This window comes from Callospermophilus lateralis, chromosome 3, assembly GCF_048772815.1.
Source record: "Callospermophilus lateralis isolate mCalLat2 chromosome 3, mCalLat2.hap1, whole genome shotgun sequence".
Lineage (NCBI taxonomy): Eukaryota > Metazoa > Chordata > Mammalia > Rodentia > Sciuridae > Callospermophilus > Callospermophilus lateralis.
Window position 1 is genome coordinate 149,918,476 of NC_135307.1, and position 26,481 is coordinate 149,944,956.

General features: G+C 42.7%; 1 pseudogene; it reads right to left on the bottom strand.

The window, feature by feature from the left end:
- Positions 1–19,259: 19,259 nt before the first annotated feature.
- Positions 19,260–23,860, bottom strand: LOC143394838 (nuclear envelope pore membrane protein POM 121 pseudogene; annotated as a pseudogene).
- Positions 23,861–26,481: the final 2,621 nt, after the last annotated feature.

The window sequence follows — 26,481 nt, forward strand, 5'->3', positions numbered from 1 at the left end:
TTTCCTGCAATGATTATACTGAGTTTAATTATCTTAATAATGTAGAGCTTATATTGACATTTGGCATTTACTGTTTGAGTGGCTGTGAGCAAGTTATCCAATTTCTCTATGTTGTGGTTTTCTTCTCTGTAATTTGAAATACTATAGCATTTATTCAAAGGGCTAGTGTCAGGATTGAGTGAAAATCACTTAACATATTTCTTGGACCATACTAATCACATAATGAATGGTCGTTTTAAAAAGGTACTCTTCGATAAAGTATAATTTGTTCTTAGGTGCCTTGTTTCATAATATTGGAGTTTCAAAGGATAGCTGAAGATGAATTGTAAATTAGTTACCAAAATATGTTTGGCATGAATTTTTAGCCTCTGCGAAGTGAATGTATATGTCTCATGTGTGCTTGCATGTGTTTTATTACCAAAGAAATAAAGTCTCATGATGTATAAACCAAACCAACAAACCCTCTTAGATTCAAGGTATATTAACCAAGATTCTTTTCTTTGTGGGTTTTTTTTTTCCAAAAGATAAGGCTTCTCTCCTAAGCAAGCAAGTTAACAGTAGAGATGACTCCACATGGAAATAAATGCAGATACAGAAAAATTAAATGATATTTGCTCATTATCTCTTCATAGCCATTGCTCTTACTTTTTCCAGATTTCTCAAGGTTTGATTACATATTTAAGGTGTATATTGTGATCCTTTGGCATACTTGTAAAATTGAATTGATGGCCAAAATCAAGCTAATTTATGCATTCATTATCTCCCCCAATTATGTTATTTTATATTTTGGGTAAGAATCCTAAGATCTAATCTTAGATCAAATTGTAAATGTATAATATATTATTATTAACTACAGTCACCATGCTGCATATTAGTTCTCCAGAAATTAGTGATTTTATGACTAAAAGTTCGCACCTTTTGACCAACATGTTATTTTTCCACTTCCCACCAACCCCAGCATTCTCTTGGTCAGTATTCTGCAAATCTATCGAAGCTGGGCATACATTCACTATGCTCTCACTTTCCTCAATGGGAGGAATCATGGACTGGGAAGGTTTTTCTTGGCATTGAGCTGGGCCACCATGGCATATAAAACAAAGCTATTTTTCTTGCCATCTCTAATGTGTTACTCTATTACAATGAATCTGATGTTTTTAGATTTTACATGTAAATAAGATCATGAAATATTTGTCTTTATGTCTGGCATTATAGATTCTTATGATTCTGTTCATGTTCATAACTATTACACAAACTGACTTTTTGTAGTCTAGTAAAAGATTTGTCATTTTTAAAAAATCTTTTCAAAAAACAATTTATTTTCTTTTTCTTGTGAAACATCTGTTGATAGAGTTCCATAAATCTTGTAAGTTTTTTTTTCCTTTTCATTCACTCCTCACTACTTTTGACTAGATATTTTCAAATGGGCTGTCTTCAAGTCCATAGTTTCTTTCTTCTGCTTCAGTGGCAAATACTATTGATTGCATTTTTCATTCCATTCATCATATTATATAACTCCAGAATTTCTGTTCAGTTCTTTGCTTTATGATTTATATTTCTCTATAAAACATCTTGTTTCACTTTTCCTATTTCACTTAATTTGATTAGGGCTTGTATCTGTTTTAAAGTCTTAAATGATTACTTTGTAACTGGTTAAACAAACTATAAAATAGGTTATAAAAATATAGTTGACTCTCTAAATATATGTGACTAGGTATACATATGCATTTGAGAACTATATCTGTCTAAGCTTTGTCTAAGTGTTACATAAAAGTTTATAAAATGAAAATTTGTGTAAGTTTACCAGTAAGATAACCAATAAGTTCTCTTTTGTACATTATATCAGACATAGAAGTGTCACACTGTCATTTGAAGACCTGTCATATCTGTTTGCTTTGACTAAGTCAATTTCTGATTATTAACATCATATCCTAAATGTATAAGAGATTTAAAGCTATTTCTCAATTTTTGCTAGTATTGCTAACCCATGCAGACCTGTGATATTCTTATCATTCACGATGTATTCTAAATTGTACTTTAAAAGTTAAACTTAGTTAAAGGCAAAGCTTAAGGGAGAGCACTTTACCAAGCTGGTGTTCTTCAAACTAAAATTACCTGTAGTAATAGTCTTGGATTTGTATAGAAATAACAATTTGTTTGGTATTTGTTCATGTCATTTGATGTTGGATAATCAACATCTGGATGAAATAACCTGTTTTCAATAAGTTATATATACAACTTTGTGTGGCTCTTCACACTGAAGTAGGAACTTAAATGTATTTTTTGAAAAGTAATAAGAAGAGCCTCATCTGTTTAACGGTAACATTGTAAAACATGGAAATATTTTGCGACTTTTTCCACAAAAAGAAATTTAAAACCTCTCTTGGCCTTTGTTTGATTCATGTTTTGGATGTAATGTTGTATTGTGTTATTTGTCAGGAACCCCACCTGACCTGAGATAAGGTTCTACCTCCCACCTTACTCCATATTAGAATGGCTCCAAAATAGGCTAGAACTGAGATCATTTAGAGTCGTGTTCAAAAGATCAAATTTTGTTGCAAAGATTACTGTGATCTCAAAATAAACAGGAGATATAATACATAACTAAGTAAAGGTTTAAGATTATAAAATTTATTTTACTTGGTTCATAGCTGTTACACAAACTGAATATGTTTTTGGTTATTTTCATTTTGTCTTTTTCTTGCAAACTTTGTAACTGTTGCCTGTTAGTGTTTTGCAGAGGTGCTGCTTCTACTAGAACAACCTGATTTAATTTGAGATAATAAGCAATCACCTACAGGCAGACAGGATATAATGCTGATTTACAGTACTAATACTGAACCCAAAGTCAAGGAAGTAAAAGGGTCAAGGAAAAAGCCAACAATTTGGCCCTTGCCATCTATGGTAAGCTAGGACCCAAAGAATGGCAGGACCCCTCTCTGGACGCTGCAACTCTGGTGACTCATCCAATCAGCTAATCAGGGAGATTGAGAGAACCCTAGAGAACAGAAAGCTAACCAGTGCATATTCTGCAAAGATGAGGGTCACTGGAGAGGAAAATGTCCCTGATTCTTTCAAGAGAAGCCATAAATGGTCAACAAGACTCTGACCCATCCTGGAAGATGGCACCACTGGTAGAGGAAAGCTAAAGGAGCCAAGAGGGTTAACACACATCCCCAAACAATATCTGAAAAATCCCAGCTGACTCTTTAGATAGGAACAAGGTTGGTTTTGACCAACTTGGTCTTAAACACCTGGCAGGAGAGTATAGCCTAAGCACAATACTACATGGGCTTTTAGAAGGAAAAATAATGTTTTTTTTAATGACACTTGAGATGTACACTTGTGTCAGCCCTACCAAAAATAAGTAAAGCTGGAGACTATAAAGGAAGGGCTCTTATGTGAGAGTACCTAATAATAATGATCATAAAAGACTCAAGCGTTGCAAGTTTGTCCTGAATTAATTTGAGCCTGACCTCATAGATTTACAAAGCTTCCTAACATTCTACATTGATAGACTCCATCTGTTTTTCACTGATATGATTATGAGTTACTACTGTCTCCATGGTTTTCAAAGACTGGGCTAAATACTAATTGTTTTGTGCTAATAGTTTATGAAAAAAGTAATGCTTTGCTGTCTTGTTTATTGTTGTCTCAGAATGATCCCTGCCCTATGTATGTATGCCTTGTCCAGTCACCTGCTATCTGCCACTGTGGATCTCTGGATTGCTCTGATGCTGAATACCTTTAACTGTTCATGCCTTCTGCCACCCCAGAGAAAATAAGGATTTGGGGTTACTTCCCCCAACCTCACCCTCTTTAGCAAGAAGCAGCTTGGAGATGTTGTTGCCATTTTCCAATGGAAATGAAATGTAGTGGGGAAATGTAACCGTGGTCCACTTTATACTTTGTATATAGCCCTAGCTGCTTTGCTACTGCAACTTATTTTTAAAGTGGACATTTTCTCTTCCTCTCTCCCTATCCTCCCTAATCTCTCTTCCCTAATCTCAGGGGAAATAGGATTACCTTTCTTCCTTATCTTAGACAGAGTTATCTGTCCTCGGGCACTCACCCATCATAGGTATGAAGTAATCCAGACTTTGGGGATGGCACCAGAAGATCTCAGAAAGAACTATATCCCAAATTAACAAGTGAATTACATCTCCTACAGAGAACACATGGAAAGTAGCCTTTGAATCACCTCTTTGAAGCCTCCAGTTCCTGCTGATGGGCAGAATCACAGCCTCTGGGACAGGAGTTCCCTGTGTTTCTCCTTTGCTAGCAAAGCAATAAACCTTTTTTTTTTTTTCCTTAAAAAAAAGGCATCTGGAATCCTGGAACTTCTGATAGTGCTGTAGAGGCTATTTTTCCCCCTTTGCATACATACCTATAATGAAGTTTAATGTATAACATAGGCAGATGAGCAGATTAATGTCAATTCATGATATATCTTAGCAAACATCAGCACATCAGCATATGATTGTTTCTTTCCTTATTAAATTAAGAACTTTCAGCTTTTCACTTAAAAGAAGCATTAACAGATTATTTTTAGTATATCAGAATTGATACCATCAGTACTCTTGTGCTTTGGGGCTATTAAACAATGTTTACTTAAACACAGTAATGTGATACCTCTGAGAGTGGATCTGATAACTGAGATGGTTACTGTGTGACTAACAGTAGTATATGAAGTCAGGATATGCTGGACACTTCCTGGGCAGCATGGAGTGGAATGTCAAGATTTCTTCACACTTCTCAGAGCAGCATGAATATTCAACTAATGGATTTTTTATTTCTGGATTTTTTATTTAATATTTTTGTATCTCAGTTGATTGCAGGTAACTCAAAGCAGAGAAAGTAAAAGCATGTTAATGGGGCATACTGTGACATCTTTGAAATCCCCTTCCTTTTTAGTTTTTACCCATTAGTAAACACTATCATCTTGATTTCCAACATATCCATCAATTCTATCATCAATTCAACTGAGGCCAGCAGCATTGTTGCCAAAATTACTGTATTTTTACCACCCTCTTAACTTTCACTGCCAACATCCTAAAATCCATTCTTCATATGACAATCTTCCTAAATATATCAGCCAGGTTTTATTCATGTTATACTTCAAACTTTCCAATGTTTTCTTGTTACACTCCAAACAAATTCATGGTCCATGATTGCTTCTGAGGAGGTCTTCAATAATCAGTCACATAGTCACACATTTAAGTCTAGTGATCTTTAAAATGATACCATCAAATGTTTAACTTATTTTATCAAAGGAAGGAATATAACTTCTGTGTACTATGTGACTTTTTCATCTGTTAAAAATTACTAAATTTGGTGCTACTTTCAACATTTGATTATTTCATCTGGTATGAAAGGAAAATTTCCTTTTCATTAATTAGTTGCTTTCAAAAGTATTTTTCTAATACTTGTACCTTTTCAAAAACATATGAATTTTAGACTAATTTTAAATTTATTCCTATATTACAGTTATAGGTAAACCTCATGATAGATGACTTTTGATAATTGAATAATTCCATCTAGGAATATGACTTTTTGAACACAATACCTTTATTTTTATTTATTCATTTTTATGTGGTGCTGAGGATCAAACCCAGGGCCTCATACATGCCAGGCAAGTGTTCTACCACTGAGCCAGCCCTAGGAATATGATTTTTACATCAAATGTAACTCATTGTTGTGAGAAGGGGTAAGATCTGGCCAACAACTTGGTTGACATATTACTATTGCCTCAACTAATGATGATAGAATTTGTGAGTGTAATAATAGTCTGCCAAGCTCCAAATCAAGAGAATCAATTGAAAACTTTATTTTCATCTAAATAAAGTCTGAATATCATCTAGAAATATCAAGTATAGCCAGAGGTCATGACCAACTTTAAAATGGATTCTGGTCTTGCTCTTTCCTGACGGAACCACTCTTCCTCCCAGAGCTCCATGAAGCATCAGCACAAGACCCCATCCATGCAACATGTACACTTGACTCTAAGGTGATTGCCACAGAACATTCACCTGGTCTGCTGCCTCAAGGGGGTCAGTCTCTCTGCCAATAAATAGGTGAGGGTAGGAAAGAAAAAAAATGTAAGAAAGAGAGAGAGAGACAAATAGCACATATGAGTGACAAATATGCTACCACTAGGAAGAAGCTGAGCATAGAGGAGAGAAGAAAGAGCAGTTTTTATTTCCCTGGCTGTCCCTGCCTGGGTTTGGAAGGAGAGGGAAAAAAGGAAATTGTATTAGTAGGTTTTACAGAAAAGCAGAATAAATATGATATTTATATACATATAGAAATTTATTTTAAAGAATTGCCTCATGAGATTACAGAAACTGCAAAATCCAACATCTAAAAGGCAGTCCAGCAGGATGGAGACCCAGGGAAGAGTCACAGCTGGAGTCTGAAGACAGTCGGGAGGCAGAATTTCTCAAGTAATTGCATCTGTTTTCCTTTAAGGCCTTCAATTGGATGAAGCCCACCCAGCTTATGGAAGGGAATCTCCTTTATTTGATATCTACTGACTTACATGTTAATCTCATCTAAATAAAATCTTTAGAGCGATACTCACACTAATGTTTGACCAAATATCTGTGTAGTGTAACTACATTAGCTTTCCATCACTAAGACAAAAATATGAGGTAATCAAATTATAAGGAATAACATTTATTTTGGGGTCACAGTTTTGGAGATTTCAGCTCATGATCAGTTCACCCTGTTGTTTTGGGCCTGTGGCACGACAGTGCAATATGGTGGGAGTCTGTGGCAAAGTAAAACCACTCACCTCATGTCTAGGAAACAAGAGAGAGAAGGGAAAAATTGGGTTCCACAATCCCCTTCAAGAAAACACCCCCAATGACCTAAAGACCTTCCCACCTTATAAAGTTTCCATCACCTCTCAATAATGACACTATGGGAACTAAGCTTTTAACATATGGAACTCTGGGGGCCATTCAAGATCCAAGCATTAACATTATCCTAGCTGATTGACATAAAATTCCATCATAGAAACAAAGTGATCATAAATGTGCAAAAATGCTGGGATGTTTTTAAATGACCTTGCTTACTTTTAAATTTACCATTAATGCTCATATCTGTTTCTGATAATCACAATTAAATCTGCTACTGTTCTATGGTTACCAATTCCTGGTATAATTCAAGCCCCTAATAAATAACATAGATTCATTCTCCTCTCATAAGAGTAATACATCTTGGGAAATCACACTTGAAATACCTCTCCAGACTTCAGTACAATATTATGTGTGTTGGGGAAAATAAAAGCAATCCCCAAACGTATTCAACATACTGAGCAAAGTTATCCTTTTTTTTTAAATGAGAAATGAAAATTCTTCTCTGTGATTCCCTGTTTGGAATGACATGTATGTATGTACGAATATAAAATATGACATAACATTCTGTAACATTTTGATTTTTTCATACACACTATCTCCTTCGATTTTAACAATAATTATACAAATTTCTTATTAGTCCTATTTTTCACTTTGTGAAACTAAGAACCCCCAGCTCAAATTCTGCTTCATCAGGGCATCCAGGGCCATAAAGTTCGTGGCCTTTTTACTGTGCATCATTTTCTCTTCTTTGTACGTGGCTCCTTTTTTACTTTATTAAAAGTAAATAGGTTGGGTTCTTTGGAAACAAGTCCTATGCTCATATGAAAAAAAAGTGATCTCAAAATGCCTTTTCCAAATATACCTATAAAGAAATATCATATGATCCAACTACCCGATCCCTGAGTATATGTCCAGAGGAAATATAATCAGTATACAAATGAAATGACTGCCTATGCCTATGTTTTTTTACAGTACTATTCACAATACATATGAAATCAGCCCAGGTGGCCACCAACATATGAATGGATAAAGAAAATAGAGTATATGTATACTCAGTGGAGTATATTATTCAGTTACAAAGAAAAATAAAATCCTCACATTTTCAACAAGATCAATATAACAACATTGATCTTGATCTTGGTGACAATATGTTAAGTGAAATAAGACAGATATGGAAATGCAAGCATTATATGTTCTTTCTCATATAAGAAATCTAAAAAATAAAGTCACCCCAAAACATAAAAGAAATTATTAAGAACTATTACTAGGAAGAGTGCTAAGGCTTGGAGGTAAAGGGGAAGGAGGGTGGATGAATATGATCAATGTATGGTATAGACATATATAAAAATATCACATTGAGTCCGATTTATAAGTAAAATGAATATATATTTTTAAAGAAGGGAAATGTCAGAGTCTAGTGAAGGACTTGGCTTTCCTTCAAGGAAGGTGGCTTCTTCCTCAGGTGTCTGAGATTTGCTTTTCTTTTCACAAAAGGATTCATTTGCATTCCCTGAGGTCTACAAATACAAAATGCCAGTGTGGCAAATTAGGATTCCCTTATTTTGAAAAGAAATAAGTGTAAAAATCAGCATTGTATCTGGCTTCCCACAACATTCCAGGGCCTGGAGATAAACTTGGTCCTTTTTATTTTTGTACCAGGGATTGAATCCAGGGGCATATAATCATTGTGCCACCTTCCAACCCTTTTTTAATTTATTTTTATTTTTATTTTGAGTCAAGGTCTCACTAAGTTGCTTAGGCCCTTGCTAAATTGCTGGGGCTGGATTTGATGTTGTGATCCTCCTGAGGGACTAGGATTACAGGCATGTACCACCATGCCCAGCCCTTAAACTGCAGTTCTACAGTTATCTTGGCATTAAAAATCATTAGACAAACGTGGCTAGACAGAAGGAGAGGAAACCAAAGACTGTTTTGAAGAGATGCCAATGAACAAACTGGCTTGCACAGTGCTTACAATTGGACAACAGATGATAAGGGCAGATGTTGGTGCAGACCAGTCAGAGCAGCAAAGAGATCACTGGGGGTTGCCATTTGATAACTGCAGACGACAGCCCATTTATGAAAAAGATGTGCACTTCATCACAGAAATACTGTTTTATTGAGGTTATTTCTCAAAGTTGATAAGTAAATAGAAGTTATTTAACTCAGAAAGGATGGTTTTATATGAAAAATGATGTCTCAAATTGGAAAATAGATCATTAGATTAAAAAATGCCTCATATATGTTGATTTAATGAAAAAGAGATGTTTGTTCCCTTCAAAATGAAAAGATGACTTAGTCAATAAATTGAGAGGGTGATTTTTTTTTCTGTGAACATTATTTTGTATCGCCAGTTTACTTTAACAAGAATTTGAAATTCAAAAGAAAAATAAATAAAAAGCTAAGTCAGGCAAATCACAGGGAAAAGAAAATGATGGTAAAAATTAACTGAAACCAGAAAGACATAAACTAGTACCCAAATAGCCCACTTCAATCCTGAACACTTTGCTAAAGCTGAAAAACAAAAAAACTGATCAGAGAATCTAGCAGTGTCAGAGGGAAAAATCATTATTCATATGATTTAAATACTTGAGAATCAAAGGTGCACAGATTCCTAATTCTGAGATCTGATCATTCTCTTATGGTTCCAAAAAAAAGGGGGGGGGGGGTATGATATGCTGCCAGGCATGGTGGTACATGCCTGTAATCCTAGTGGCTCTGGAGGCTCACACAGTAGGATCATGAGTTCAAAGCCAGCCTCAGAAACATCAAGGTGCTAAGAAATTCTGTGACTCTAAATAAAATACAAAATAGGGTTGGGGGTGTGGCTCAGTGGTTGAGTGCCCCTGAGTTCAATCCTTGGTATCCACTCCCACCCCCGAGAAAAAGGGCATAATATGAACAAGTCTTGTCTTAGGCTTGGCTGACAATATACTCACCTTTATTAATTATTTTGTCTAATGAGAAAATAAAAAACAATCACAAAAGACATGGATAAATAATAGTGACATGAACATAGGTCTTCACAAGATGCCTCCCAGTGGTCTCTGAAGCTCACAGAGTATGAGAGCTCAAAGCAATCGGGGTCCCTGGAGCAGAGGCCTGCAGCACACATGTACATGGGCCAGGAGAGAAGGATGACTGTGCCACATGGAGCTGAGGACTAGGGTTTATCCTCAGGGGCAATACCAAAGGTACTATTCCAGTTTCTTTAATCCCTTGTTCCTTACTGGGCCTTTGGGCCTCCATGGAATTTCTGTGTAGCTGATCAGGCCACATCTCTGATACACTCAGAAATCAGTCTCAAATTCTGAAGAGTGTTTTCACTTTATTCTCAGCAGGATTAACACCACTCATTGAATTTCCATTTTCTCAAAGCTTTGCAAAATTGGAATTGATTGTGGGGAACCTAGAAATACTTCAGTCTATGTTTCAAATCCCAATGTAACCTGAGTAATGGAATTGCATGTTTTTCTCATTGAAAGTTCAAATAACTTAGTGATGGTTCTGAATTCTCTCCTGTTGGCTTCTCAGTTTAATAGATGGAATGGTCTTTGACATCATTATGTTTAAGGAAGTCATGGTAATATATACTCTATTTCCTCAGCTTGAGCTATTAGAATGGCTTCCCAAGGACTTAATTCTTCATTTTCCTTTCACCCATTTTATGTTGTGCAGCATGACTGACTCTTTTTCTGATGTTGAGCTCAGTTCCACTCATCTCACAACTCTGATAAAAACATTGTAATGTCTTCTTGTCCTTTAATATGTCTTAAATCCCCATACTCACTCTGATCTACTCTTTCCCAGCACAGTGCCATTATTCATACTGCTCCCAAAATCTATTCCATCCTCTGTAATTTCCCACAGTACCCTTGTGTCCTAAAACTCCATGATAACACAGGGAAAAAAAAGGTCTTCATAGAATTTATTAACCTCAAGTTATCAGGAATTTCTCTTGAGAGTCAATATACCCCTCTCCAAGTTTGATTGAGAGAAAACAGCATTGGTAATGGATTTAATGGTTCTGAAATTACAATATCTCCTCCAGTCTCATAATTTCACAGTTCGGTTACTATGACAACCTACATTTCAAAGAAGTAAATTTATTTAGAGGTCAAGAGGGAAACTTCAGTATTTTCACATCTAACCATCCCATATTTTACAGGTCACTGTTAGACTCCTCTTTTCCTTATGACCTACATCAAATTCCTAAGTTATGTATATTTTATTTAAAAAAGCTACTGAAAATATACATTCTCTAAGTATCCTTGTTGTGTCAATAAAACCAGTCATAGTGTCAAATTTCTTTAGACCATCTTCTAGAGACAAACATTAGGCATTATAAAATGTTCCCCTTGTGAAGACAATTCTGTAAACTAAGCTGTTTGGCCTCAGAAGACTCCTGGTTTGAGGACAAGGAAGATTTTTATACCATTGTCTTTAGGCTGTGTATCTGTCATATTTCACCCATCTCGTTGTGCATTTCCCATTACACTGCCATCCACCTTAACTATTGTGTTTCAAGGCATATTCCAAATATCCCCTTTGTGTGAACTGCCTTCCAGAGTAAGCATAGAACTCAAGACTGGGGAACCAACTAGGGATGGCTTGAGAAATGTGGCTTGCAGTCAGCCAATCTTAAACCTGCCAGTCTGCCCGTGATCACCTCTACATTGTTGTAACCAAAAGATCTGACAAGAACAACTTAGAGGAGGAAAAGATCATTCTGTCTCATGGTATCAGAGATTTTGGCCCATGATAAGCTCAGTCCTTAGCTCTGCACCCAGGGGTGAGGTAGAACATCATGGCAGAAGAGCGCAGCAGTAGAAAGCAGCTCCACACATGGCCACAGGAAGCAGAAAGAAAGAGAGGGGAAGGGACTGTAGAGAAGGTGAAATCATCCAGGGCACACTTCCAGTGACCCACCTCATCTAACCAATCCCCACCAACCCAGAAAAGTAATCCTTTCAAATCGGGAGGATTGATTAGGTTATAGCTCTCATAATCTAATCTTTTCTTTCACCTATGAATACTCCTGTATTGACAGAGGAGATTTTAAGGGACACCTTGTATTACAACATCATATGTGAGGAGTGCAACGTGATCAGGCCCCTAAGGACTAGGGATCCAGTCATACTGAAAGAATGATTTTGGCTAGTCAGGTGAAAGGAATACCTGGGGCCAACTGTAGTGTGTGTCAGCAGGAAAGAAGACAGCCTCAGGAAAGTCATTCCTTAAGTACTTCTCCTGTGCTACAGAGTCATTCATTGCTGGGGTGAAGCTAATAAGGGACTGAGTTATTATAGGTGATTTCCTTTATATGTCCTCTGTGATACTCTCTGGTCCTCTTAACTCACACAATGTTTGAAATCTCATGTCACTTCATTGGTATCTCTCTGTGGCATTGGGCATCTTCTATTAATATTATATGCATGGTGTGGTATTCTTTCATCCTTAATTTGTTGCTGCTTACCTGAGCATGGAGAATAGACCACTCCATCTTTGCCTCTAAACATCAGGTGTAGGACTTTGTACTTGATGTGTGTTCATAACATTTTTTTTAACTTGGGTTCATGTGATAAGGTTCTTCTTAACAGGTATTGCAAATTCAAATGCCTTTAGGGCTGACCATACATCTCAGTGATAGAGCATTTGCCTAATATGAATGAGGCACTGGCTGTGATCCCCAGCACTGCAAAATGAAACAAAATGAAATTGTGAAACTGATTAGAAAAATTTTGATGATCTTATCTGATAAAGTATTTGAAAAGAATGACGGGAGATGGTCTATACTGAACTCCACTTGTTAAGTTACAGAGATACAGAAGAATAGCAATATATGCCACCATTTTCATATTTTATAACATTACAATTTAAAACTCAACTTTAATATTTTTCTATTTATAATCCACCATAATCATATTCCATTGTTCTTGAGTTCTGGCAGTGAATTTTAAACTCTAAGACACTATTGTAAATATATTTTGTCTCATTGAGATTTAACTCATAGAACACATCTATTAAGTATAAAATATTCAGTTTCAAAAAATAAAAATAAAAAACATTGATAACTGCACACTAGTTCTTAACTTTCTTATCAACCCAAAGTAGATTTCTCCAACCCTTAGTTCCAAAAATAGAAATTAGATTAGAATAGTTCTATCTAATTTATGTTTACACTAGGTATTTATTGCTGTGTGACAAATCATACCTAAAGATAGTGACTTAAAAACAGTCATTATTTTTCACAGTTTCTCTGTGTTAGGATCTGTATATGACTTAAATGCATTCTCCAGCCCAGAGTCTCTCACAAGGCCACCATGAAGGTGTCACCTGGGACAGCAGTCTCACCTAAAGACTTGACTGAGCAAGTATCCACTTCTAAACTCAGTCACATGGCTGTTGGAAAGATTCAGTTCCTTCCATGTTGTTGTGCTGAGGGTCTCCTTTCCTTGCTGTTTATTGGCCAAGGTCACCCTTAATTCCTTTCCATATGGCCTCTCCATAGGGAATTTCATGATACAGAAGTTGGCTTTCCTCAGGAAAGTGCCCTAAACAGAAGCTATAGTCTTTCTGTAATTTGATCTCAGAAGTGACATCCCATCACTTTTGCTGTATTCTGTTTGTTAAGAGTCACCAGGTACAGCCCGTACTCACTGGAGAGGAAACACCAGGTGTGAGTATTAGGAGGCAGGGATCAAGGGGGCCACCAAGAGGCTGTCACCACAATTTGTCCGCAAGTTTCTGGAGTCCATGCCCCTCCCTTCTGAAATTTGGTAGATTCACAAGGGAAAAGCCCTTGATTCAGTCAGTTCTCTACAATGCTACAGTGAAAAGTCAATTTGAGATATTAAGGGTAACTTAATAATTTTTAAATAATTGCTACTATCCCCATCATTACCAAAGTTGCTAGGATCAGCTTTTTAAACACTCACTGAGGCCATTTGTGTTTAATGCAAATTGGCCATGTGCTCATTAGCAACCTCAATCTTCATCCCAGGACAGGATGTTTCAAATAGTTATTTGAATGATATGAAAGAAAATCTTTGCACAGCATCAGTCATGGAGTGGCCTCTCTATGACCCATATTGGAGTTTACCTAGGCTTTGTGACTTTAGGAGCCTTTGAAAGGAGTATTAAGCCAAATCATCTGCTCCAGCCTAATTAATATCCTATGCAATTCTCCTAAACATCTCTATTTCAAACTAGAAATAAAATCAATGTTTCACTTGTACATTGTGTAGTAAAGTGGTATCAGATCAAGACAGCATCAGTTTATTAACAATTAACACAAAGTACATTTTCATCTATTAAAAACAGAAAATGCAACACAGGACAGTCAAGATTGTCTTGTTGAGAAGAAAGAAAAGAGGATTATTGATGGCAATGGTGGGCTAAGCACAAAGAAAGATGGGGAAGGATGACCCCAAACTGACTCCCAAGCTCATTCTCTCCCACCTATTATAATATCAACATATTAAGCAGCAGTTTCTTTTTAAAAATCTCTAACACTCTTCTGGCACAAAGATTTGTGTCCACTGCCACATTAATATTCTTCATCAAAGAATGGGTGGAAAGGACTCTACATTACTCCTTGAAAGAAAGTGGAAGTTTAATTTTTAGATGAGTCTTTTACCTTAATGCAAGTCCATTTCATTTGGGGACAAACATTTACATGTCCTGCAACATAATACCTTAATGGAATATAAATTTTTAGAGCCAAACAAAAGTCTTTATTGAAGATATTTTTCAGATGGAAGAGAAAGATATTCATTGTGTGGGGGCAGTATTTAAAGGTAATATTCTTTCAAAGCTTATTAAAACTAAAGAAAAATGTTCTAGGACTCATTTGGAAACATTTCATTAGTAGAAAGTGAAATTTTTTCTTTTTTTTTTTTTCCTGATTAAGCTGAGAAGGGCCAGTTCTGTGATACTACAAAGGACAGAGAGAAACAGATCTTTATTATGGTGATTTCCTGTTTGCCAGGGTTAAATTTCCCCTATTAATAACCCAGCTGACATGCTGGCCTTACTTTTCTATAAGGTGGAAAAACCATATCTAACTTATTCAGTTTCATTCCAACAAACTCACGAACATCTATTTTACTCTTTATCTTTGGAAAAAAAGCAAAGAATGAGGAAGACACTTGCTAAATATATCCACCAAAATATAGATATTGAGCCTTCATAGCTTCTGGGCTCTGAGCCAGGTTTTAGAGTTATAAGGGTTTAAAAGGAGAAAGAAATGTATAATCCAATCAGACTTTCTTAATCAAATGAACCCACAGACCTGATTTATTTAGTAAACAATGTGTTCAACTAAACAGAAATCTTTTGAGTTGAGCATATTAGCTGCTTAGGCATTTACTATGTATGTCTATATTTTGAAGTTTCCATGGCTATAAGCTTGAGATTCTGTGCTTTCAAGCTTGGAAACTTCTTTACATCAGTTCATATAAGGATAGACCTCTGAAAAGATGACTCTCACAAATCAAACTTACAGGAAACCATTGCCTCTGTTTACAGACAGCAGACTGGGGACCTGTGACCTGGAGGGCACACATGACTCAGCCCAGGGACCTCACACCCCTGGGGTCTCTGGGGCCTGAAGCAGAGGCCCATTTAGCTTTCTGCAGAGAGCAGGAGGGCAGGGTGAAGGAGGGGAGCTGTGGAGGGAGGGACTGGGCTAGGGGAAAGGCAATTAAGCCTGCCTGAGCTGGTTGCCATCAGCCAGAATGACACCTGTTTTGACTTCTTTAAAGGACCTGGAACATCTGAATGAATCAAAAGCTTTCTGGTTGTAAGTGACAGAAATCAACACAGAGTGGCTTCAACCTAAATAAAAATTTCCAACTTATGCAATGAAATGTCAGGTATAGCTGGCTCCAAGGGTCCAAATAATGCCATTCACTCTCTCTCACCCCATATTTTTTTGTCCATTGATCTTGCCCTTTTTTTAGGAGGGGGGTCTCCACATGGTGGAGTAAGAAGCTTATGCCCACTAAGAAGCTTATGCCCTGTCTCTGCCAAGGGGTCAGACCCTAGTTTCTTTTTCTCCACTGGCATTACTCTCAAGCCAGTCCATGAGTCATTGACATGGTGGAGGATGTAATACCCTGGGACACCACCCTAAACCATGGACTGAGCACGGGGGAGGTGGTCTTGGGAGGGGAAGTGGAAACTGTTACCAGAACAGGAGGAGTAGAAGATGAGCAGTGAAGACAGACATCCCTTTCAAAACCCCTCATGATATGAGAAGGGTAGGAGAAGCTGTCCTAGGCTCAGGAACCTCTCTAAACCCTGTCCAACCCCTTCTCCTGCCCTGACCTTCCCCTTTTGTCTGTGCCATTGGGCTTTTCTCCTTGACCTCTTCTCCCTCTCTAACCCTGGGCCTGGTGACCCTATTTTGGATCATTTCACCTGGCCTGTAAGTCTGTTCCCTCCAGATGGAACCTCCAACATCTGCCCTCTGAATAAACTGGCACGCCTTAGCCTGGTGACCCCTGACACAGGGAAGAGGGCCAAGCACAGTACCACAGGGACAGTGTCCTAATTTGGAGAACTTACCCTTTGGAGACTTCAGTCTCACCTCTTGTGGCCCTGTCAAGATTCAGAGCATTAAACATTTTTTTCCCCTTTAAGTTATTTTCTTCATTTATCAGGTCCCTGTTGTGTGGCGTTCATTGTCGGGTGGTGTTGGTTTGTTATTTTCACTCTGCTCTGTGCCCTGATACTTCCTCAAGGTGCGGCACATTCTAAAATAAAGATCTCCCCGTGGCCAGGAGAGCCCGACCCCTCTGCAGTGGTTTGAGCAGCTCTGCTCTGGGGGAAGGGCCAGGGATTTTGCTTGGAGTTCAGCATTGGAGGGGCTGGCGTGAGCTCTTAGGGACAGTCAGGAATGTCCAGGAGGGACAAAAGGCCTGAGCTGAAAAGCAGAGGAATGTAAGGCATAGATAGAGGTGGCTGGATTTCAGAGGCACTGGCCTGAATGGTAGCACCAGGTCCCACCCAGGTGAGCTAGAGGTCAAAGGGGATCAGACGCCAAGGAAACCTGTCTAAACTTTCTATATGCCCCAGAATGGCAGTGGCTGATTTGCCATGGAGGGTCTGGGCAGTGGAGGGGTGGGACAGGATCAAGGTCCCAGATCATGAATGGCCACCAGCAAGTCTTACCTTGGCTAGTAGCCAGGGGGAAGGGGAATCTTCCTTCATTCCAAAGTGGCTCAGCTTCTGCACTGTTGCCACTGTTCTACCAGATCCAGGTCTTATTGAAAGAGGGTTCCTGGCCCTAAGGAGTTGTATGTCCTTGTGTCCTAATGAGGCATAGCTGAGGCTACTAGAGAAGGGCCTCTCTTCAGGGTGGACCATGTACCCTGGAGGCAAGACCTTGGGGCTCTTTGAAATCCCTGTCCATTCTTTCTCCCCTCTTCTAGTTACCACTAGGCCTCTTTCCTTTGACTGATCCTGGCCACAGTAATTCATTCTGTTCAGATTTACATTGTATCTTATGTAATCCGTTACAACCCCCAAGTTTAAGATGATACCTCTTATTATGGTTTAAAATGCTATAATGTTGGGATGAAGATGGGATGAGCTCTGGAGTGAGAAGGACATGGATACTAGCCCCAGCTCCATCCCTCACAAGCTCAGTGACCTGGTGTGAGTTACTGAGCTTCTATACCTTAGCTTCTTCCCTGGCAAATTTCTAAGACAGAGCTGTCTTTCTTTTGGGGCGAGAGTGAGGCATAAATAAAGTAAAAGTTTATTTCTTTAACAAGTACATCTTGCACGCCTAGTACGTGCCAGGTACTTTTCCAGGCACTTTGCAGCACTGCACCCGACAGTTCTAGTGGATGTAATACCTGTAATGACACCTAAAGGTCTTTGACAGAGTGGCAATCCTGGAGGAAAGATAAAGGGGCACCTCATTCAGACCACATAGTGGCATGGTGTTCGGAAAGTTCTACTGCTGTGTATGCTGTTGGGAAACCGGATACATAGCTCCCCAGAGTCTGGATTGAACGAGCTTTACCAGGATGTAGGGGCAGAGTCCACAGTCCTGCCCCTCACTCCAGGCCTTCAAGGTCCATTTAAAAAAAAAAAAAAATTTCTTAATGATATGAGCAGGAAGGAAAATCTCATATTCATACTAAAAAGTCCAACTAGATTCAACAGGAATTAAATTTTTATTTATAATGGAAAAACCTCAACCTCTTGTTCTGTCCAATGCACAAACATATACATATATACATACCCACGCCCAGGCGGTACCAGCCCCCCTTCCCACCAAGGTGTTCCTGAGCCGAGTGGCCTGCCCGTAAGCTGAGGTGAACTAGCTCATAAATTTAAGAGGATCCACTTTACATCAGGCATAGGTAGAAGCTTCATTTTTAAACATATGGCCCACTCTTACCCCTCCAACCCTAACAGGAATTTGGGACTTGGGTCTCAGTTCTTTTTTCATCCTGGCACAGAGCCAGGCTAACACAGGTGCCCCACTGATCTTGGGGTGGGAGTCCCCTGTCACAAGATATTCAACCTTAGTCACAAAAGGATACAGCTCCATTACATTATTTATAAGATTTATATAACACAGCCAGAAGGAGCTCCACTCCCTCAGGAAAGCTGCCTGGGGACAGCGCTTGAGCCCCTTCACCACACAGGCATCACCTAACTAAGCAGCTAGTTCCTGGTCACCAGCAATCATACCTAGTCACCTCAATGAACCAAGCTTGGAGGAATTTAAAAGGCAATTTAGCTTAAATTAAAAAATGAATTTTTGTTAAAATTTTAAGTTTAAATATTTTTTTAAATTTAGGCATAGGAATTCATACTCCTCCCAAAGAGGAGAGGCAGACAATGGGCAGCGAGACCAGCAGGTGGAGGTGGCTGGCGGCTGAGGGCAGTTGGAGGCATCCTGCCCTCTCCAGGAGCTTCTGTCACTCCCAGCTCTGCCAGCCTGACAGCCTTGAGCTACCAAGTTTTTAGGGGCCAAACTGGCAGAGGGCTTGACTCGGACTTGGCAGGGCGAAAGGGGGCAGCCCAAGCAACAACCACTGGGGTCTCCCAGGCAAAAAGACCAGGGGAAGAGAACCAAGGAAAACTGCTGCCATGCCCATCCTCTTTAGGAGAATGATGTGTTAAAATATTTTAACAAAGTAAAAATTCATTTTTGTATTTAAGCTTTTAAATTCCTCCCATCTTGGTTCATTGAAGTGGTAAGTATGAATGCCGGTGATCAGGAATTAGCTGCACAGTTGGGTGATCTCTGTGTAAAGAAAGGGCTCAAGTGCTGTCCCAGACAGCTTTCTTGAGGGACTGGAGTCCCTTTTGCCCATGTTATTATATAAATATAATTCTTATTTTATAAATAATGTGAAATGGAGATGGGGACAGAAGCTATTTCTTACGGGTGTGCTGCCTTCAGGCCTGCAGTCTTGGTCGAGCACCTGGGGTCTTGGGTCCCACCATCAATGGAAAATGAAGGGGCTGCTGATCCAAAAGACCTCCCCGCTTGTGACTGAAAATTATTCACTTTATCCAATCCCACCAAATGCAACAGAAATTCAAGTTGTGTGCATTGCACGCTCTGGCAAGGATGGCTCTTGGGGGAAAAGGTGGGAAGGGAGGCCACCTGACTAAGGGACACACTAAATGAGTCAGGGAAGTGAGCCGACACTATGTACAGATGTTCCTTTAGTTCTTCAGCTGCATCCCGCAGCCTGGCTGGGCACAAATAACCGGGAGGTCACGAGCCACTTGTAGATTCAAGCAGGAACTAACTTGGAACCTAGGAATACGCCACCCAGGCGAACTCTCCAGGAACTCTGGGAGAGCTCAACCATCACCATTCCTAATGGCTCCCTGGCGCCACCTCTCAACCACTCCCCCTGGCAAAACGCCAGGCACCATCCCCACTGGGCTGTGGCTCTCAACACCAGTGCAACTGTTCAAGTACAGGTTATCAGGCTTCGGCCCTGCCACTGCCTGCTTCCTCCCTGAGGCGCCTGCTTCCTCCAGAAGGGAAAGAGCCCCTGGGCTGCTACCACCACCCTGGTGGCTGAAGCTAGAGATCTAGGGTAGTTTTGTTTTATGGAACTTGAAGAGTCAGAGGCTCTTCCTAGTAGGTGCTGAGGTCCAGATTTGGGCAAGGACAAGGGAATGGGGAGGGGGACAGGGGGATGGGGTGGGGACAGGGGAATGGGGACAGGGAAATGGGATGGGGACAGGGGAATAGAGACTGGGACAGGGGAATGGAGAGTAGGACAGGGGAATGGAGACTGGGACAGGGGAATGGAGACTGGGACAGGGGAATGGAGACTGGGACAGGGGAATGGAGGTGGGGACAGGGGAATGGAGGTGGGGACAGGGGAATGGAAACTGGGACAGGGGAATGGAGGTGGGGACAGGGGATTGGAGACAGGGACAGGGGTTTGGAGACAGGGACAGGGGAATGAAGATGGGGACGGGGACAGAATCTATTTCTTACAGGTTGTGCTGCCTTCGGGCCTGCAGTCTTGGTCGAGCACCTGGGGTCTTGGGTCCCGCACCAATGGAAAATAAAGGGGATGCTGATCCCAAGGACCCGACTCCAACAAAGCCTTGGGTGGGTATAGAGGACACCCCAAAGGAAAGGCTGTTGCCCGCTGTGCCCACTCCAGCGGTTAGGGTGCTCCGCCCAAAGGTAGGTGTGGAGATGCTTCCATACACAGGTTTGCTCTCAGATGTGCTGGCCACATTAAAGGCAAATGGTGTTCCCTGGCTGGGAATCCCCAGGGCATTCTGACTTAAGACCCCCACAAAGGGGGTGGTGGTGCCTGTGGTACCACTCTGTCCAGGTCCAAAATTGAATGCCCCAGAGGTGGAGTTGGTGTCTGGGGCAGCCACACTGAGCCCAACACTTGGGGCTACAGGTCCCCCCAACATGAAAGGGGACGAAGTTGAGCTGCCAAACACTGAGCTACTGGTCCCACTGCTAGTGGTGTGGGTGGTAGCTCTGAAGCCAGAGGTGGTGGCTACACCAAAGGCTTTCTTTGTGCTGGCAGGGACGCTGAAGGCTGAGGCTGTGGTTTTCAAGCCAAAACCTGTCTGCGCTGAGCTGCCAAAGGCCGGCTGGGCCGGCTGGGGCAGCGCTGCCGCCAGCGCTGACATTGGCGTTAGCACTGGTGCTACAGATGGGGCAGGGGCCCCAGAGTTCCCAAAAGGAAAAGGGCTGCCAAAGCTTGGGGTTAGGGCTGGCTTGGTGGACTTCTGCTGCTGCCCATTGGCAGCCCCAAATTTGGGCTGGGGGATGACTACTGGGTGTGCTGCGACGGGGTGCTTGGCCCTTAAGCCAAAGGGAATCTTGAATGCAGGAGTGGTGGTGTTACTGAAAGTCAGGGTAGGCTGGCAGGTGGCGGCCAGGGCTGAGGTTGTGAGGGAGCCACGGAAGCCACGGAAGCCAGAAGTGCTGCTGCTGCTGCTGCTGCTGCTGCTGCTGCTGGTTGCCATCTGAACAGCACCAGGCAGAGACTGGCCAAAGGTGGTCACTGCTGTGGATGTCTGCATGATGGGGGCCCTGCCAAACTGGAATTCAGAGCCCATGGCCCTGGCAGAGCTGGTGACAGAAGCAGGGGGAACCCCAAAGGGGAAGAGCTGAGAGGCGGAAGTCATGCTGCTAGTTGTGCTGCTCCCAGTACTGGCCACACTGTTGACCCCAAAGCCAAAAGCAGATTTGGAACTAGAGTCTTTGGACACACTGGTGCTGGTGGTGGTGGTGGTGGAAGCCACGACAGAGGTGGCAGTGGCCAGGCCAGCAAACAGAGGGGCCGCTGGGGCTGCAGCAGCCGTCACAGCAGTTGTTGGCTTAAAGGAAAAGGGAGCAGGCAAGGGCACAGCCACAGGTGGCCCTAGGTCACCAAAGATGGGCTTAGAAGTTGAGGCGGCAGTGCTGGTCATTATGGGGAGGTTGGATAGACTAGATGGCAAGGGGCCTTCACTCTCACTTTTAGGTGCCATTGCAAAAATAGGCTTGAAGGTGGGAGAAGCAGAAGACATGGCTAGGGCACCTGGGGAGGAAGGGTCAGAGGTCTGGCTGTCTGACATGCCACCAAACATCACTCCTTGCATGGGGGAGGGGGTAGATGTGTCAGCCTGAAGGGCTGGAGGTGACTTGGTCTCAGCGACTGGTGCTGTGGGGGAAGCAGGGACCAGTCCCAAAAAAGTGGCTGTGGGTTTTGAGTCTGAAGAGGTTTCTGGCAGGGGCCCTGATGGTAAAGAGCCAAGAGAGTCCAGAAGACTGGGTGTCTTCAGAGGTGAAGCTTCTGGGAGGGATGGCCCTGGGACACTCTGCGTCTTCTTCAGGCTAGTGCCTAGGGCTGGCCAGGAGGCTGCTGAGGAAGTGGTACTCGCAGCAGGCAGGGTGAAAGAAGGCTGAGTGTCGGGTGGCTTCTCACTGACCAACTTCGGAGGAACATCAGTCTTGTCCTCTAAGACCTTGTTCAGCCACTGGAGCGAGGCTTTCTTCTCCAGGTCAAAGTCCTCAGCCGTGATGGGATAACGGAGCTGAGGTGGTGAAGGCAAGGTCAGTTTGTTCCGTCGCCTGGGCACCAGCGGAATCTTCCGTTTCCGCTGTCTGGAGCTGCCAGGTGTAGACGGGGAAGCCCCCGAGTTCTGCTGCTTCTGAGTGGGAGTGTCTACAGCCTTCTGGCCCTGGGACTCCTTGTTGGCCACCTGAGGAGTGGAAGAAGGCTGAGGTGGCTTCTCTTCTCTTGCTTTCTTGGCTGGCCTCTCTGGGGAGGAAGCTGGGCTAGAGAAGGGAGATGAAACGGAGCCACTCATCTTCCACAGCTGCTGGCGAGAGATGCCTCGGGTAGAACTATAAGAACTGGTGATGGCATTGCGGCAGCAGGTGCTTGTCAGGGAGCCAACCCGCGAGGTACAAGATCGCTTACTCGGATGTTCTCCTGAGCTCTGGGAAGGGAGAACTCTTTTCAGAGACCCAGGGTTAGGCACAGAAGAAGTGGAGACTCCATTGGCCACCAGGGGCACAGATGGAGACTGTCCACTCCTACTGCTATCCTGGCGTCTCTTCTTATTCTCCTGACCATCAACAAGTAATTGGTCGTCTTCCTCCGCGATCCTTTTCTTCCCCTCTCTGAGATCAATCTCCTTGGCACAGGAGTCTGGGACATTACCAGATGGTGAGGGCAGGGTTGAGTTGATTAACTGCCCTGGTATTCGACGACGAGTTAACCTGCTATCCGGAGGGGCAATCCTCACAGTCCCTGGGCTGCACACCATCTTTGAGTTCCGAACCGAAAGTACAGCCTTCTTGGGACAACCATTCCAGCACACCGTGGGCAGTACCCCTAGCGTGGAATACTGGGCCTGCTGAATTGGATAGCGTCTTGGAGGAACTATCACAAAGGGATTGGCTAAAGTCCCACAATCCCTATGCATAGACCTCTTGCGGGGTTGGTGGAAAGGGATCGGGAGAGAGGGGTAACCGCGCTGCGGGACCCGCTGGGTCGCAGGTGTAGGTGGCGAGGAGCGGGTGGGCAGGCGGCGGCGGACAGGCCGCTCCCTCAGGTCCCTGCCCTCCTGCGCGGTGGCAGGCTGCGGAGGGCCGGGCTTACCCAGGTAGCTGCCCATGAGGAGCAGTTCAGCGGGTCTGAGTCCTTTGAACAGAGTCCGAGGCTCTAGGAGCTTTCCGTTTGCTGCCGCGTTGGCTAGAGGGGAGAGGAGCAGTGTTGCCTCCGCTGGCTGCGAACGAATGACGACAACAGCACGGCGCGCGGGCCACGGAGCTCGCGGCTCGGTCGCCACCAGACCGTGGTAGCCCCAACGGCCAACCACGCTACCAACGGTCCTGCACGCGCCAGGTACAGCACGAGGCCCAGCAGCGCGAGGCCCAGCAGCGCCGCCCGCGCTGGCCCGCCGCAGCCCCGGGCCAAGCCCTGGGTGCGAGCTATGGGGGACCGCTGCTGCTGGCCTTCTCCAGTCACAGCCGCCAGAGACATAAGCAGCTCCGCGTCGCAGGGAAGATTTCTTCGCGGCCTTCTTACCCCAGGCCAGAAGGTGTGTGATCCATCAGCTCAGAGTTGGAGAGGCTATCTATCGGGGCGGTGGACTGGGCAGAATTTGGCTCGATGCTCTGGTTGCACGCTCACACAGTGTGCAGAGTCACACAAGCGTACGCGGGTATACGCATACACACAATCTGGCCATCACTTCCCCAGCATGCTCCTTTGTAGACATAGTATTGATCATGACCTCACAGTCAACCAAGCATCACCCACTCAGGTGCTCTCCAAGTGATGTCCAAGGGAGGGCTTTGCCGGATTCAGAGCAGCCCACCGAGGAGTGATTAAAGATTCCTTTTGGATCCAGAGCAGTGAAGCCTGGCCTGAAGCTGCCTCCTCCTTGGAGCCTTCACAGGTGGAAGGTAATGCCCCTGTTCCAGCCTCCTGCCTCTCTGTCTGAATTGTCCCACCTCTAAGACCTTGTTCTGGAGGTAGAGTCTCTTGGAACTCCTCTTTTCCAATCAGGAGGGAGTAAGATGCTAAGGGTGAAGGAGAAAAGGAGGTCTCCAGATATCAGTGGTGGGGTAGTCTACAGAGGAGCACTATCCTCCTGGAATGCTTTTCTCCTTTTCAAGTGCCTCCTTAGAGGCCAAAGGTGACTCTCAGACCCAGGAACCCAGGGTTCTTCCATAGAGGTTAGGCCTCTCTGGCCAGCAGCCCTGACTTGTCTCACCAGGGCCAGAAATTCAATTTGGAAGGAGTTTTCCTGGCCTGAGCTCCCTTGCAAGGCTCCCTTGCCTTGTCTCTTTGGCTACTGCTGAAGTGAGCCCCTCCCCTTCCTGTCTCTTTTCAGATTTCTTGGATGAAATTGATTCTCTTTGAGCCACTCACCCTGGTGCTGCTCAGAGCAATAGCCCCAGCAAACATTTTCTTCAACAAACTGTCTCCCTTATCTGATGAACAGTGTACATTAAATTCTCATGTATGGGGCATGTGTGTGTGTGTGCGCGCGCACACACACACACATGAAAAACATGTGGTTAGTGCAAAGGAGTGGAGGGAGTGGCAGCAACTCTCTTAACAGAGGTGAATATGAGCCTCCAAAGACAGCAGCTCTGTCCCTCAGGGCTGGCCAAGCAGGCCACAACAATAGGTTCTCCTTTGGCTTCTGGGTGACCCTTCCTCTTGGAAATAGATGGGGACAGGGAGAGGCAGTTTCCACAGTCAGAAGGGCCAGGAATAGAGGTAAACCTCAGGTTTAAAACAAACTCCTCTCAATTCCTCCGCCTCTCTGTTCATTCCTCAGATATTACAAATGCACATGTCTTGACCTCCTTTCTGTCCCTCGGCTATATACATCTTTCCTGAACCTGCAGGGCCCCACATGGAGTTTGCTGCATTTGGACCTTTTTCCTCCTCCACCCTCCAGTCCCCCAGCCTCCCAGGGTTCCCAGAACCTGGCACATTCTTTGCTCACCTGTGCCTTTATTAACTCCATTTTCCCTCTTCCCTGTCCTTCCTGCATATCTGACTCCTCTTCTTCATTCAAGGCCAAGTTGTGCTTTCCCCATGAACTCTGTGGACCACCCTCTCCATCAGGATCTCTACTATTAATTTGCTCTGAGTGTGCCACCTTGAGTTGTCAGGCTGGGGGGAAATGGACTTGGTGTATCACTACTAACTGTGTGACACAGAGGCAGGGTTTTCCCCCCCTCTATTTTCCAATAAAATTTTATTTATATAAAAAAAAAAAAACACAAAACAGATGGCTGGGGATGTGGCTCAAGTGTAGTGCGCCTGCCTGGCATGCGCGAGGCACTGGGTTTGATCCTCAACACCATATGAAAATAGAAAATAAAGATATTGTGTCCACCTAAAACTAAAAAATAAATATTAAAAAAACAGATGGTCAACTGGATTTGACCTAATGATTGTTAGAACCATTAAAAAAATTTCTTAGATTCAGCTTTCACACCTGGAAAATGGAACCTGCCTCATTGAATTATCAAAAGGAATCCAGGACATATCCTATAAGATTCTAGTATAGTGATTGGTACATAGTAAGGTCTCAATTCCTAGAGGTTCCTCTTCCCTCATGGATGTGTGCCGTTTCTCCAATAGGATTGCAAAGTTGGAGGGCAGTGATTGGATCCCGTTTTATCTCTGGGTCCCCAGCACCCATGCTAAAACTTCCTGCAGGGTAAATGTTCAATAAACACTTGCTATCTTTGATCTAGCTCCTGTTTATCTCCCTAGGATTTTCTCTTTGCTTTCTCCTTTCTTCACACCTACCATCCTGAACCATTTGCTGTCCTTCTAAAGTAGGTTTTTCAGTTTTTGACCTTGACACTATTGAAGTTTTAGTTTGGCTAATTGTTTGGGGTTGGGGCTCTCCTATGTATTGTAGGGTGTCTAGCAGGATTCCTGGCCTCTACCTACTCGATGCTGGTAGTACCTGTCTCCCTTTACCTCTCAGCTGTGACAACCAAAAGTTTATTAGACATTGCTTATTCTCTTCTGAAGTACACGGATCACCCCTGGTTGAGAACTGCTGCTCTGGTGCTTTGTTTTCTTTCATGATTCTTTTGCTTTTATGGATGCAGTTTATTTGCTTAACA